At 43.4% G+C, this 15,000-nt stretch overlaps 1 protein-coding gene across 2 annotated transcripts in view; it reads right to left on the bottom strand.

Annotated features, from left to right (window-relative positions):
• Window positions 1–14,482, bottom strand: part of Pcbp3 (poly(rC) binding protein 3) — a 130,940-nt gene extending 116,458 nt beyond the window's left edge. For both annotated transcript variants that reach the window (XM_028773913.1, XM_028773914.1), the window contains exon 1: window positions 14,383–14,482. The gene's annotated coding sequence lies outside the window, so the exon portion shown is untranslated. The remainder of the gene's footprint in view (window positions 1–14,382) is intronic.
• Window positions 14,483–15,000: the final 518 nt, after the last annotated feature.

Raw genomic sequence — 15,000 nt, 5'->3', positions numbered from 1 at the left:
TATATGTATATGTATATGTATATGTATATGTATATGTATATGTATATATGTGTGTACATATACATATGTATATATGTGTATATATGTACACATACACATATATGGAACACACATGAACTATACATGTGTATACAGTACATACACAATTCACATGTACTGCTTACACACCTAAATACATCCACTCCACCCATGCACGTATGTAAACACATTCACAAAGGTGCCACAGATGTTTCTGTCATGTGGGCGTCATGTGTGGCTGTCAAATTTTAGGGAATTTTTAAAAAGATTTCTTTTTATTATTCATTTATGTGTGGGTCTTGGTGCCTGTGTGTGCCTATGGAGGGCAGCAGAGAATGCCTGATCTTCTGGTGCTGGAATTACAGGTGCAGAGAATTGCCTGATATTGGTGTTGGGGACCCCTGAAAGAGCAGCAAGTGTTCTTGACTGCTGAGCAATCACTGCAGCCCTATGTTGGTTGTTTGTTTGTTTGGTTGGTTGGTTGGTTGGTTGGTTGGTTGGTTGGGTGGGTGGTTGGTTGTTTGGATGGTTGGTTCGTTGGGTGGGTGGTTCGTTGGTTGGTTGGTTGTTTGGATGGATGGGTGGGTGGGTGGTTGGCTGATTCATTGGTTGGGTGGTTCGTTGGTTGGGTGGGTGGGTGGGTGGGTGGTTGGTTGGTTGGTCAGTTGGTTGACCTATTCTTGTTTGTTTGTGGATGCTGGAGTTGAATTTAGGCCATCACACATGCTTGACAAGAGCTATACCAAGATAATCTTTAGCTCCACTTAGCTGATGGGTTGTTTCAAAAGATGGACGGAGAAGGTAGTGATGGTGGCAACGCTCATTATAAATTCTCTCTGCCATTTGAGTTTGTTTGGTTTTTTGTTTTTGTTTTTGTTTTAGAAGTCAAGGGAGCTTCAAGCCTGGTGTACGGTTGCACACCTGCAATCCCAGTACTTAGATTGAGGAGGGGGTAATGAGTTGGAGGCCAATGTATATGGTATATAGCAAGATGGTGTCTCCAAAAAGGGGTGGGGGAGGAAAGAGCTTGAGTCATCTAAGGAGCTGGTGGAAGTGCTCTACTAGCAAATGGCACAGGAAACAGCATCAGGAGTTGCACCAACATATCCCTAAGCAAACAGGAAAGGGGAGATCAGATCAGACAGCTCTACGGTATAGGAATAAGGAAGACCCTTGGGACTGGGGTGGAAAAGTGCCTCTGTTCTTCACTGTAAGTGCAGGACAGCCCTTAGCAGAGCCTGACACCTGACATCTGATTTGATGACAATGTGAGGAAGGGAAACAGGAGTGACAGAGGCAGGTCAGGTCTGCCAGGAGTGCTGCAGGGACTGGCCAGGGTCCAGGGCATAGCCAAACCCTGGCCCAAGAGACTACGGGAGGCTAGCGTGCATGGCTGTGCAGCCTCCCCACAGCCCTGTGCTCTGTGGTCTAAATGACTCTCAATGTGCACGGCAAAGTGGGGGGCTTGTATGGTGCATGGAACTGAGAAGCTGGAGTAAGTCGTCTCCTGGATAGGACAAAACAGGCCTCTCAGTAGGCTCTGTGGCAAAACAAACAAAAATCTACATCTGAAGTAATCAAATACACTGAAACTTTTTCCAAAATTCCAAAGTTTTCCAATCCTGTAAATTCTCAAAGTAATCTGAATAAAATGTAAAAAGCAAATAAGAAAATTGCTATGAAGAGAGAACAAAAGGCCAATCTTTTAACCGAGGATTTGTTCTTTTTCTCGGTTCTCTGATGTTAGTGTAGGTGGAGGGAATAGAACTCTGAGACAGGACTAGGAGAAGCCGAGGAGCAATGGGCATCCGTCTTTGTCTACAAATTACAGCGGGATTGCGGGCACACAACCCAGGAAAAGGCACACAACCCAGGAAAGGCCCTCTGGGCCTTCTCCAGGGAGGGCAGCGTTCATCTGGCTCTGGGGAGATGGGGAAGCTCTTGGGGAATGTTGAAATGGAAGCCGAGTGTTTCCAGAGCTACCCACTCTCTTCCTAGGAAGCTTCTGCTCTACAGGAACTCTGTTCTGGTTTGGCACACAGGCCAGGAATCCCACTGGAAGCAACGGCAGTGCCCAATCAGCATCACCCATGGCAGCAGAGGCATTCTGTTCCTAGCATCTCAGTACCCCTAACAGCTCCCCCTTGGCTGGCAGTAGAGGCCACAGGTGCCTACTTAAAAGCTCCTGCGTCAACTTGACTAAGGCCTTTGGGAGCTTCCGGAATCTGCCTGCTGCCTGCTGCCTGCCGCAGCCCGCCAGAACCCATGTGCTCCCAGCCTTGATGGCTCAGACTGTGCAGCTCACCGCAGGCTCTCAGCCTGGCTGCTTTGTCACTAGCTTTGAGCCCACTGTGCAGAGCAGACGGCTGAGGTGACTGTGATGGATTCCAGCCCAGCATCCTGCTTTATTTCCAGCATGGGAGGCCAGATCAAAACTCAAGGCCTCCATCTGCCAGGACGATGAATTGACATAAAAAAAAATATGAAGGTGTTTATATGCCAGAGACCCAGAGGCCTGCCCTGGAGATTTCTGTGAAAATTGGATACGATTGGCACATTTATAAAGGTGCTTTTTCAGGCAACAGGGACTTGTTTGGATGTCCTCTCAGAAACATATATCGTTAGCAGCACCCATTTACAAAGCAGACTATCCAAGCAGAGAGAACACAGGCTCACAGCCCCTTGTTCCACATTCATCCCCGTGTTCTATTCTCACCCTGCTCTGCTGACTCAAAGCTAACCTTAGGATGACGGCACCAGACGGCTACCCTGATAGCACCTTGACCTCACTTCTGCATGCCCCTGTACATACGGCTCCCACTATAATGTCTCCTTGCAGCTCCATGAACACACTGGGCATGCCCCAAAACCCTTGTGCCAATTCCCATGAACACAGAACTCTTCCTCTACCATCACCATAGGACTTACTCCAGGACCCTCTGCAAGGCCTTCCTCAGATGCCCACCATCCCAGAGTCTATTCTAACTACCCGGTTGGCATGGAACCAACACTACATTCTCCTTTTCTTGTTTCGTTTATGGCCTGGCATACAATATACAGCATTAGCTGAATGCAGCCATGTTTTGTGTCCTCCACAAGGATGTCAATAAGCTGGAGGAGTGCCCAGTCTTTCCCAGGAACATCAGGCACATGAGTGAATGAAGGAACAAAAGGAGGCAGTGCCCCAGCAACTTGCTCATAAAAGCTCTCTGCATAATAGTCGGGACTCCAGGACTACACATATCCCAAGTCCCCAGCCTTTTGTGTCATCTCTCGTGGGAGGCTTGTGAATAAGTGACCGCTCTTCTGTTGTGACAGTTCAGGGAGGTCAGTGATCTGTGACTGTTGAACTCTCCACAGCCTCACAGGGCTGCTGTCAGGCCCAGCGGGAGGCTTACCTGGGAACTCTCATCTCACTACCACAGAGTCAGATCTGACCACTTGCAATCTCAGTAACACTAGAGTTCCTTCACTCTCCAAGCCTGGGCTGGGGGAGGGAAGCATGAAACAGCAATACCCATCTGAAAGAGCACTATAGGGACGGAGCTAATAACTAATGGAGATATTTGAGAGAGCCAGCACAAAGCAGGTGCTTCATTAATATTAATAGCTATTATTCTTACATAGGTTTTCTATGAAAGACAGTTTAAAAACAAGTCTCCTGCTAAAAAGTTTGAAAACAACCTTTAAAAGCTTCAGGGGGAAAAAGGGTTATCTAAATAAAGCAACTAAGAAATACGGAGAGCAGGAGAAATAGTCTTCCCCAGGAAAATGCCCCCCCCCCGCGCATTGGTTATCCAATACCAGGTAGTCAGCCCTGAGATCATATACATACAAGTAACATTACATGAACTAATCAGGATGGATGGATGGATGGATGGATAGATAGATAGATAGATAGATAGATAGATAGATGATAGAGATGTATATGTATATATTCTGATCAGTCCATGTAATATATAGCATATACTATATATATTACTCCATATAGAGTGTGTGTGTGTGTGTGTGTGTGTGTGTGTGTGTGTGACAACAATTAAAGAGAAAAGGGCCAGAGGGCCATGAATTTGAGAGAACAAGAGAAGAAGGTAAGATAGGAAGAATTAGGGGGTGGAATGGCAAAGGGGAAATAATATAATCACATTTTAATTTTACCAATAAATTCAAATTTTGAATCATCTCAAGGTAGTGTGCAAACCAGAGTCAGAGCCACAATTCAGAACCCAGCATGAATGCCTGCTGCTGCAGGCCAGTGTCATCTCCACTCCTACTGCTCACTGGCTGTACTTTTACAAGTACATGTGGCACTGTAACACCCCTGCTGGACCATTCAGTCAGACCAGCTGATTCTGGAGATGGGAACAGAAAAGGAGGACACTGCCTCCATTACACCATGACTCCGTAGACAGAAGGAAAGGACATAACTCACACTGCTGTTATTCCTGAACCAGTCAGAGGTTCTTTGTGGACCCTGATGTGAAGCCAGACACAAGGAGTCAGCAAGCAAGACACTAGCATGACATGCAAATGAGACCTTTAGGAGGATGTAAGAAGAATCTGGAAAGATGGCTCAGTGGTTAAGAGTGCTGGCTGTACTTGGAGAACTCCTCAGTTCAGTTCCCAGCACCCACGTGGCAGCTAAGAAGCATCTGTAACTCCAGGTCTGGGGATCTGATGCTCTCTCCTGGCCTCTGTAAGCTCCTGCATGCACATGGTGTACAAACTCACACAAGCACATTCACATATGTATATAATTAATTAAAAGATATAAGATGAGACATCCAGTACTAAGATATAATCTCTAAAACAGGACTGTGTGAAGCATTACTTAGAGAGAGCCATGTAACTATCTTTCATAGTTTGGCATTGCCAGTGGGATAAGAAAAATTAATTCAAACTGGAAATTGTATATAAAAAGAGAGGTTGTAGTAACCAATCATCTTAGATATCAAATGTTTTCAAAGTCATGTATTAAAGGAGTGCAGAGCCCGAGATGCTAAGAACAAGTGATAACCGTGAGCCCGGTCCTAAGTCCTAAAGTGTAAAGCAGCCCCTCTAAGGCACAGACAACACGTCAGAAGATGGGGCGGGAAGTAGAGAAGAACCTGAAGACGGGATAAAGTGCTGGGATGGGAGTAAGTGGGAGACAGGAGATTGGGAAGTGAGAGTCGTCAGTGTGCATCATGTACGTTATGAAATTCTCAAAGAACAAATTCAATAATAAAAAGTACACCGCAGTTTCCCTTCAGAAACGAGCAGGACTCTCAAGAGATCGTGGATCTGGGGGAGAGAGGAGGTCGGGGGAACAGGAAGGAGAGGAAGGAGGGGAAATTGATGTTGGGATAGAATGTATGAAAGAAGAATAAATTAAAGAAAAAGAAGGTAAATAAAACATGCATGCTCAGTCCAGTGAATTAATATAAATTCAGCATCCACAGATTCACCCGCAGTTCAAAGGTTAGATTCCTCCTAACACACACATCTTCAGGGTGCTCACTCCTTCCTTCTTAGGCCCAGATGCCACTCTTTTTCACACAGGTAGCCAGTCACTGACTTGTAACAGTAACACAGTGACTAGTTTTTATTCATGTTTTAGGTCTTAATTATATATATCCCATCTAAATAACATTAAACAATAGGTATCTTCTTTTTTAAAAAAAATACAACTCAAAATTGTATTTGAACAATAAAAAAACATACTGAGAAATTACATAGAAATGATTCATACATGAAGACAATAAAGTGACCATTTTTTAAAAAGTTGCATTTTGTTAAAAATGGTGACGTATGAAATGCTAAGGAGATACAAGTGTATTTCAGAAAGCCTTGAATCAAGGGTCTAGGGATGAAGTGAAAACCACGCTAGATGGGATTAGCATCCTATTACATACCCCTGAAGAAGGAAAGAGCAGAAATAGAACAATCTGCATAGGTCCAAACTTTGGAAAATGAAACATAAAGATATAAAGAATTTCTCTCCAAAGCTAGAGACATGTTTCAACTAGAGATGCAAAGAGCAATATAAGACCAAAAAAAAAAAAAAATGCCCAAAGCATTTCAAAGATTTGGCTAAAAAATTATGAGCAAACGCATAGATCCAAAAGAAAACATAAAGAAAATTAAACCAGTATACATCATAATCAATTACCTAAAAGGAAAATCTTAACAGCTTCCAGAGGGCTGGTGAGCTGACTCTGCAAGTGGAGGTGCTTGTCACCAAGCCTGATGACCCAAGGGGAATCCCTGGGACCCACACAGTAAGAGAGAATCAATGCCCTCAAGCTGTCCTCTAGTCCCCACATCAACACCATCACACATGTGCACTGAGACAAAAGCTAAATATATGTACATGTGTGTACAGATACACATACTCACAAATAAATGTGAACAATGTATTTTTTTCAAGCTGTCACAAAAATAAAAGGCATTAAAATCTACTTGTTAACTGCTCTTGCCTAAAAACAAACAAGAAGAATAAATTATAGTAGCCTTTATGCCATTTGTATATATCCCATAATACCACTGTATACTTTAAATATACATAAACAATAAATTTTATTCCAAAAACATATCATGTACAAAAGGATGAACACAGATATGGTAGATGGCGGGTATTTTAGACAGAAAAATGTGACCCAGAAGCAAATGGGATGCTATCCTTGACTAGTGAAGAGAGAAACCATCAATGGCCAGGATGACAACGACTTTCAAATATGAAAGTAAAATTTTGAGTTTTTCCAACAAACAAAAGCTAAACTAATTCCCAATCCAACATGCCTGAACTACAAATAACATTAAAAGAAGTCCAAAATGCAAAAGGAAACTACCAGAAGGAACTTCCAGACTTAGAGGAAGAAAAGATATTGGAAACAGAAAAGACATTAATATAAAAGACATGTCCCACTGTCTTCAAAGATAACGGACCATTTAAAGCAAAAATAATACTAATGTCTTGTAATAATATAGAAGTAGAGGTGTATGATGTAATAACATAGAAGTAGAGGTGTATGTATTATAATGGGGAGAGTAAGAGCGGTGAGCCAGGAATAGGTTATTGTAAGGGCTTATACTATGTGTGGACTAACAGCGCATTAAAATGGATTGTGGTGAGCTGAAGATGAATCCCAAGAACGCCATGAATAATCAGTCCCTAAGTTATCACTCCAGAAACAGAAATAGCTAATAACATAGTAAAGTGACCCATTTGGTCACAAACTACAATAAACCCAAAATTGGAAGAAGGATCCAATAAAACTTGAGAATAGAAAACCCATAGCAACATGACCGAGCTATGCAGTCATATTAAATACGAAGGTCTGACCATCTGACCATCCCAATTAAATTACATAGGTTTAAAAACTCAACTAAAAAGTGACCATGGGGATGGGACGTAGCTCAGTGACAGAGAGAGCACTTGCCTACCACGCACAAAGCCCTGAGTTCAATCCTGAGCACATCCCTCAACACACACACACACACACACACACACACACACACACACACAAAGAGATCGTACTGAGCGAGGTGCTTTTTATAAGAAACGTCTTTAAATATAAGCATGCACACAGGTTGATAAAATGATGGGGGAAGATATGCCGTAGTAACACCAATCAAAAGACAGAATGACAACATCCATATCAGGGGAAGAAAACAGATTTTGGAGAAGCAAGCCTTTCCAGATGTAAGGGGATTGTATTTATAAAGGGGTCAGAGTTCTCCTGATGCTCCTGGCACACAGGGAGAACTTGGGATACGAGCCATTCTCACCCAGCCTCCCTGACCCACCCTCCATGTCGTTCAATCCTTTGCACACACCCTGATACGCCATCCCTCAGCATCTTCCCTCTCTTATCACCTAGGAGTCTCTGTACACTAGTGCGACCTGGGCACCAAATACACTCCTCTCTCCTCTTCCCTGCAGCCAACAAGCTTTTGAAAATGGAATGCAGACTCGTGCATATGCTTCTGCACTGGGGGTTGACTGCAGACCTTCTGAGCAATCCTCCAGTCCCCCTGCTTGCCTGACCATGTCTTAAGTCTTCTCTGCATGTTGCTATAGCCCCAGCTGTCCTTTCACTCCTAAGAAATCTACTCTTAGTGCACGCGCTAGTTAGAATACCCCAGTATGCCACAAAATTGTATGCCCCAAAGCAGAAAAGTTAGAGATACGGCCTCAAGGAAGATACCATGAGCCTGACATCCGCAAGTGTCCTAAACGTGTAGCACTTTTACTTTTCCTTTTGCCTCGTCATTAGTCTGTTTGGAAATATCATCCTGATAAAAAACTCCTGCTGTGGATGAGTGGCTCTTCCTCAGTGCTGGGGTGTGTATATAAAGCCACACCAGTGTGAGAGCCTGGCTCGGCCTGTGCCACCTGGATCTCTCCACCCTACCAATCCCCCATCTCACCTTAGGCTACTTCTGCCCCGGAGCCACACCCCTGACTCCTTCCTGTCACCTAACTGAGCCATCAGCTCTTAAGAAAAGTCTCCCATGACCATCCTTTAAAGCAATGTCCCAATCACTCTTGGATAGCTTTACTCTTGTATGCTGTCCAGCAAGAGCTACTAACTTTTCCAGTAACTGTTTTCTCTCTCATCACCGTAAGAAGAGGGCAGCACAGTATCAAAGACCTCAGCTCTGCATCATCGGCAACGACCCAGGACCTGGGAAACAGCTGTCAGCAGATGCTTGCTGGGAGCACATACAAAGACAACAGACAGCAAGTGGGGACCAACACACAGGAGACGGCCCTGTCCCTAGAGGTCAGCATACTGAAGAACAATGAGGGGGTGTGGAGAGAAGTTTCTGGGGAGTCCCAGGAAATGTATACCTCCACATTTGATGTTAAATGTTTAAAATGAAAGGAGGAGCCATTGTATCTAGCATCAGATAATTCAGTTAAATAGAAGAAGAAAAAACATGATCAGAACACAAGGATCTGATCTGATGTTCTCTGTTCAGAATTCAGGTGCTGCACTTGCAGACACCCAGGTGACAGCTGTGCCAAAGGCATCCAAGTAGCACGAGCTGAGCCAGGCATGGGTTTACATATACTACACATATGTACATATACATGTACATATACACATATACACAGTGCATTTACATATCCAGTACGTTTACATATACATTGCACTGGTGTGGGTGTACATATACACCCCAGCACTGACTGACATGAAACCACTCACCCACATCAGAAACTTTTTTCATTAGGATAATATTTCTAAAACAGGAAGTAATAAGGCAAAAGCAAAGGTAAAGTGCTACACCTTTAAGGCACTTGAGGATGGCACAGACAGTCATGGTATCTTCCTTGAGTTCTTATCTATAACTTCCCTACTTTGGGGCACACAGTTTTATAGCATACTGCAGTATTCCAACCAGCCCAAGCACCAAGAGTAGACGCTCCTCTGGATATAGCTGTGTCCTCTATGTTCCACCTGCTAACAACGGGGATTTCTTCAAGACCCTTTGAAGTTCCAACCTAACACCAGATTCCCCCTGCTCTGGTCTCTAGCCCCACACTCTACCACACCACACCACCGTACAACTAATATTCCTTTGTTTATTTGCATGTTTTCAGTGACCCAGCTAAGGTCTTCCATGGGCTTTGTGTTCACGTCATGGCAGGGTAGGACTGAGGCTCCCTCTGATGCAGTATGGTCTTCTGGAGCCTGTCCCTTTAGGAAGGGATGAGCAAGCAGCACACGGACAGAGGCAGACCAGCGGCAGGACTTGTGGACTGCCCTGTGGGCAGTTTTAGCCCAGCACTCCAAAGGCCACCTTGACGACTTGGGACTAGACGAAGTGCTCTATGGATGGATACTTCAGGAAATGTGGTGCTTAGGCACTCACGGGTGCCATTTTTGCTAAATATATCTGCAGCCGCTGAGATCTTCATGGCTCACAATAAAGAACTCCCCAAACCAAGCAGACTGCAGGGAGGGCGACCTTGACTCCTGCAGATCTCAGGGCAGAGTATCTCATTACCATGCCTCTGAAAGCAGAACAGAGTTCTGCAGTGCTGACAAGATTCAGGAGGAGGATGAGCTGGGGCTTAAAAGGGTTCCTACTGGGGGAGGACAGGCGATGGTGTTCCGACTCAATTCCCACCACAGATTCACTGGTACAATTACCATTTCTCAATAATTAGCACTCTGGGTCTCAGAGGAACGGGAAGGAAAGAGTTGGGGATGAGCTTGTTTACTCCTCCAACTTAGAAAATAGCATCATGAGGACACTGGGTGCCCATGACGCATTCCTGGAAGTGGGAGGATGCAGACCTCAAAGGGCTATGGCCCGTCCCTCCATGCACATAGCCATGCCCGAGAAATCCCTCCAAGGAGATGATCAGTGCCTCGCCCACAGCTAGGGAGGAAGGATTTTTGTTGTTTTATTTTCCTATTAGATCCAATAGATCATACACTAGGTAAGTGTAGGCATAGGTGTTATATTAGTTAGAGTTTTACTGCTAGGAGCTGACACCATGACCAAGACAACTCTCATAAGGACAACATTTAAGTGGGGCTGGCTTACAGGTTCAGAGGTTCAGCCCATTATCATCAAGGCAGAAGCATGGCAGCATCCAGGCAGGTACGGTGCAGGAGGAGCTGAGAGTTCTACATCTTCATCTGAAGGCTGCAAGTGGAAGATTGACTTCCAGGCAGCTAGGGTAAGGGTCTTAAGCCCACACCCACAGTGACACACCTACTCCAACAAGGCCTCCTAAGAGTGCCACTCCCTGGACCAAGCATATACAAACCATCACAGGTGTATAAACTCATATTTCAATTTTTTAATTGGATGAGTGTATTTTATTTATGATAAACCTCCAATGTAAAGGAGTTTTTGATTTGGTATCAGTATGTGGACTTATATTAAAAATTTAAACTGCCTTGCTAGTACTTTCCTAGCTTTCTGAGTGGGTCACTTTCATTGCCAGACTGGGTCTATCGGCCCACTCACCAGCATTGCCTAAAAATACATCTGCTCGACTTTCTGGACAACCTACCACATGGCAATCAGGGTCATAGAAATCAGCTGTGCCCTGGTCTGCCACAGCTGGCTCCCTGTACAAGCAGACCCTGCACAGACAGCAGGTTATGCAGTCACACCCTGCTCTCCATAAGCACAGGCAGTTGTAGGATGTGGTCCTGTCCTATGTGTAGAGGCCTTGAGAATGATAGAAAAGCACAAGAAATATCCCAAACTCCCACACAGAAGTGCTGACAGCAGCATGTTTTCTCCTAAGAAGTTTCCCATGATTATATACCTGTCTTAAAACAAAATGACATTTCTATAAGGACTAAAGGCACAAGTTAATAGTTACATAATTATTCTCTAGCAATAAAAAAAATAGGTTTTTACTCCCAGAAAGAGTTATTAAATTAGCAGGCTGGCAAGCCAGAGACGGGTAAGATTTTGCACAGAGCCTTACCAACCTAAGAGAGAAGTGCATTGCTTTTGATAATGCATATTCCATGATGGGTAAGGAAGGCATTCTTGTCAGAATGATCTAAGACAGGCTCAGTCTTGTTAGTGAAATAAAAATGGGGGAGAGGCGGAGAGCTTTGGGGGCTGCTCGGCAAGAATCTGACATGGCCAAGGACAAGGAAATGGGCTGCTTGGCAGGAATATGACATTGGCCAAGGACAAGGAAGTAGGCTTCAGGCAGAAATCTGTCATTAGGCTAGAACAAAGAAGTAATTTCAGGCAGGAATCTAAATATTAGACTAGAACAAAGAAGTAACATGAAAATGACTTTAGGCTAGGACAGAGAAGTAGGCTCAGATATTGTGGTCATCCTGATAAGTCCTTAGAAACAATGATCACGTGCATGTTCACAGAATTTTGTTTATTCCCTTGCTTGTTCTTTGACTATTTGTGTTTATTGTCTTGCTTGTTACTTGACTATCTGCATCTATTGTATTGCTAGTTCCTCAACCTAGAACTGACCTTAATACTTGCATGTAATTAAAATGGTATAAAAGCAAAAAGGAGGAGGGGGGATGGGATAGAGGGTTTCTAGGGGAAATGGGGAAAGGGGATGACATCTGAAATGTAAATAAATAAAATATCCAATAAAAAATTTCTTATTCTATAGATAGATAGAGAGAGAGAGAGAGAGAGAGAGAGAGAAAGAGAGAGAGAGAAAGAGAGATAGATAGATTCATATTCTTTCTCCTGTAAATATAAAAGTGGTATGCACTCATTGAGGGAAACTTAGAAAATTTAGAAGTGTGAGAAACTGAGTAGCACTGATCCAACCTCCCATGAACACATCACAAAGCTCCAGCTGGGCTTTAAAGGTCGTATCTTCCTGCACATTCACCACACATACAGACACACTTTATGTTGTATTCACTATTTTTTACACATGCTACTCCCATGTGCCAGTGTACCCATGGATTCCCATGACTTCATGAGTCAGCTCTATGACCATTAACTGCTATCTAATATTCCATTGTGCTATAGAAATACAGTAACTCGTCTACTTAATCCTCTCATTATTTCAGGCTATTTGATTGCTTCCAACTGTCAATTATTTAAGTTAATACTACAATAAGTATTTTCTGTACATAAATTTAGTATTTCTCTGACTATATCCTAAAGGTAAATTCAGAAAGGGAGAAATTTCTAAGTCCATCAATGTTTTTTAAAGTTTCTCACATACATGAACAATGAGTCCTCTGGAAACCCAATTTCTACAGCCATCCTGGGACATAAGATGACACTCTCGGCCAAAGCACAAATAGTACAAATCTCAAGTCGACGGTGAGTGAAATGGAAGGCGAGTCATGCCTGCGCACTGGCTCCATCTCTGAGTGGTAGGGTCAGCCTCACTCTGAACTGGCTGATACCTGCGCTCCTACTGTGAAATGCAGACTCAGCATCTGACTAGGCTCTCCATGGCTGGATGGAACTGACGAGGTGTGTGAGGAGTGAAGGAAAGCTACACCAAAGGTCAACAGTGTAGTTGAGTACACTGCAGACAGAAGCAAGGAATCTTCTGTTTCAACTCTGAAACACAGATCAGACTGAACTCCAGGTCTAAATCACCTCAGGATATGCAACGACACAGTCTAGCTCACCAGCTAGCTGCTCTAACATGTCCACCCCCCCCCCTCTAAAGATCTGAAATACAACTTCCAGGCCACTGAAGTTATCTTTATATCAAAAATACAAAAGACAGAAGGTGAGGCTACTATGGTCGTCCTACAAGAGTAGTTTGCAAGGTGATGTATGCCAGCATCTCCAAAGATCTAAATTCAGCCATCAATTTCGTGATCACTACATTTTTACATGCCATCACTACCGATGTATTAAGAGAGTAATTCACTAACAGTGACACATATTTTAAGCTGGTATTTATATTTAATTTATTGAATCTTAAAGTACACAAAAAAATGAGAGTTCCAGGACTCTCGGATATTAAAAACCTTTGCCACTCCTCACCACTCTCTTGGCAAACTGTGGGTGCTGTATCTGCTCGTTACTTGACCATTACAGGTCACTGTTTCCTTTTACTGAATGAACACTGACATGTGCTAGGTTTTACCTTACAAATCTGACCCTCTTTTAACTCCCAGATGTGGTGGCATGGTTAGGAACAAAAGATTTGTTCATATCCTCTGCTTCAAGACTACAGATCTTCTTGGGGGTTCTCAACTCCCTATGCTATAGCAACTTTAGCTGCTCTCTCCCTCAGCAATGGACGGATGCCCGGAAGCTTTCTCCGGGAGAGACCCCTTTCTTCAGCATCAACTACAGGCCCGGACCCAAGGGACAAACTGATCTTGCTGAGAACATTGTGAATGCTCAGCTAGAAATGCTGTAGACACCACTGGCCTCCACACTCTGAATACAGACACTCAGCACACCCTCTCTGATAGCCTAGCCTCCCTTAGAGGAGCCTGGCTCCAGCCTGTCTAGAAGCTCTGAGCGTAGCGGGCTCTCCACTACCTCTACACAGGCTTAACTTCCTCAGTCTCTTAGAACGTTTGACATTGTAATCAGCAGTCCTACACTATATTCTTTTCCAAAATTCACTAGCGAACTATACACTTCTCTTCCTTGTGATATTTCTAAGCCATATGATTCATTTCCATAAAACGCCTTCTAGTAACCATATTCTTTTTATTAATTCTTAATTCTATGCAAGTCGCTAATGCCAGTGGAAACGGAAGAGAATAATTGCTTTCAGCATCCTCTCTTCCACATAAACAGAGTAAAATTCTCCCCAATTACCTGTTGAAGAACTCTGGAAATGAAAGGTTGGAGGAATGCAAGAGTCTTTTATTCAAGAACAACAACTAGATCGTGGTAAGAACAGCACACGGTAAGAAGGCCTTTTGAACTTACCCTGTTCTCATCCCCTTCCCAGGTTCACTGAGAGCTCAGGGTCGGGAACCAGCAGCCAGCTACCAGAAGGCAGGGCAGGAGTTCACCGCAGTAAAACCACCTGCATTTGACAAGGAAGAATAGCAACTCAGTAAGTGAAACATTTACCTCCAAAAACTAGAAAAGGAGAGAAACTGCAACTCCATTCAATCATAAGCAACAGTAACTAGTAAGATAAAAAACATACAAAAGGACAGAAAACAAGACCTAAAGTTGGTACCTTGCAAAGGCCACTGACAAACCTGTCCCCAAAACAAAACGAAACAAAAAAGAAAAGACTAAAAAAATCTCTAAAATCAAGAAACAAAGGACATTACTACTAAATGTACAAAGATAAAAAGAATAAGGAAACAGAGTAATTTATATCAACAAAATAGATGAAATTAACAAATTCCTATAAGCATAAACTAAAAACAACAACAACAAAAACCTAACCCTAGAAAATATAAACAAACTTGAAATAAGTAAAGAGATTGAATTAGGAAAAGAAAAAATAACTTTTAGGGGCTGGAGAGATGGCTCAGTGGTTAACAGCACTGACTGTTCTTCCAGAGGTCCTGAGTTCAATTCCCAGCAACC

The sequence above is a fragment of the Grammomys surdaster genome, unplaced genomic scaffold (assembly GCF_004785775.1).
Source record: "Grammomys surdaster isolate TR1022 unplaced genomic scaffold, NIH_TR_1.0 237, whole genome shotgun sequence".
Classification (NCBI taxonomy): domain Eukaryota; kingdom Metazoa; phylum Chordata; class Mammalia; order Rodentia; family Muridae; genus Grammomys; species Grammomys surdaster.
This window is presented reverse-complemented; position numbering and strand designations above follow the sequence as displayed.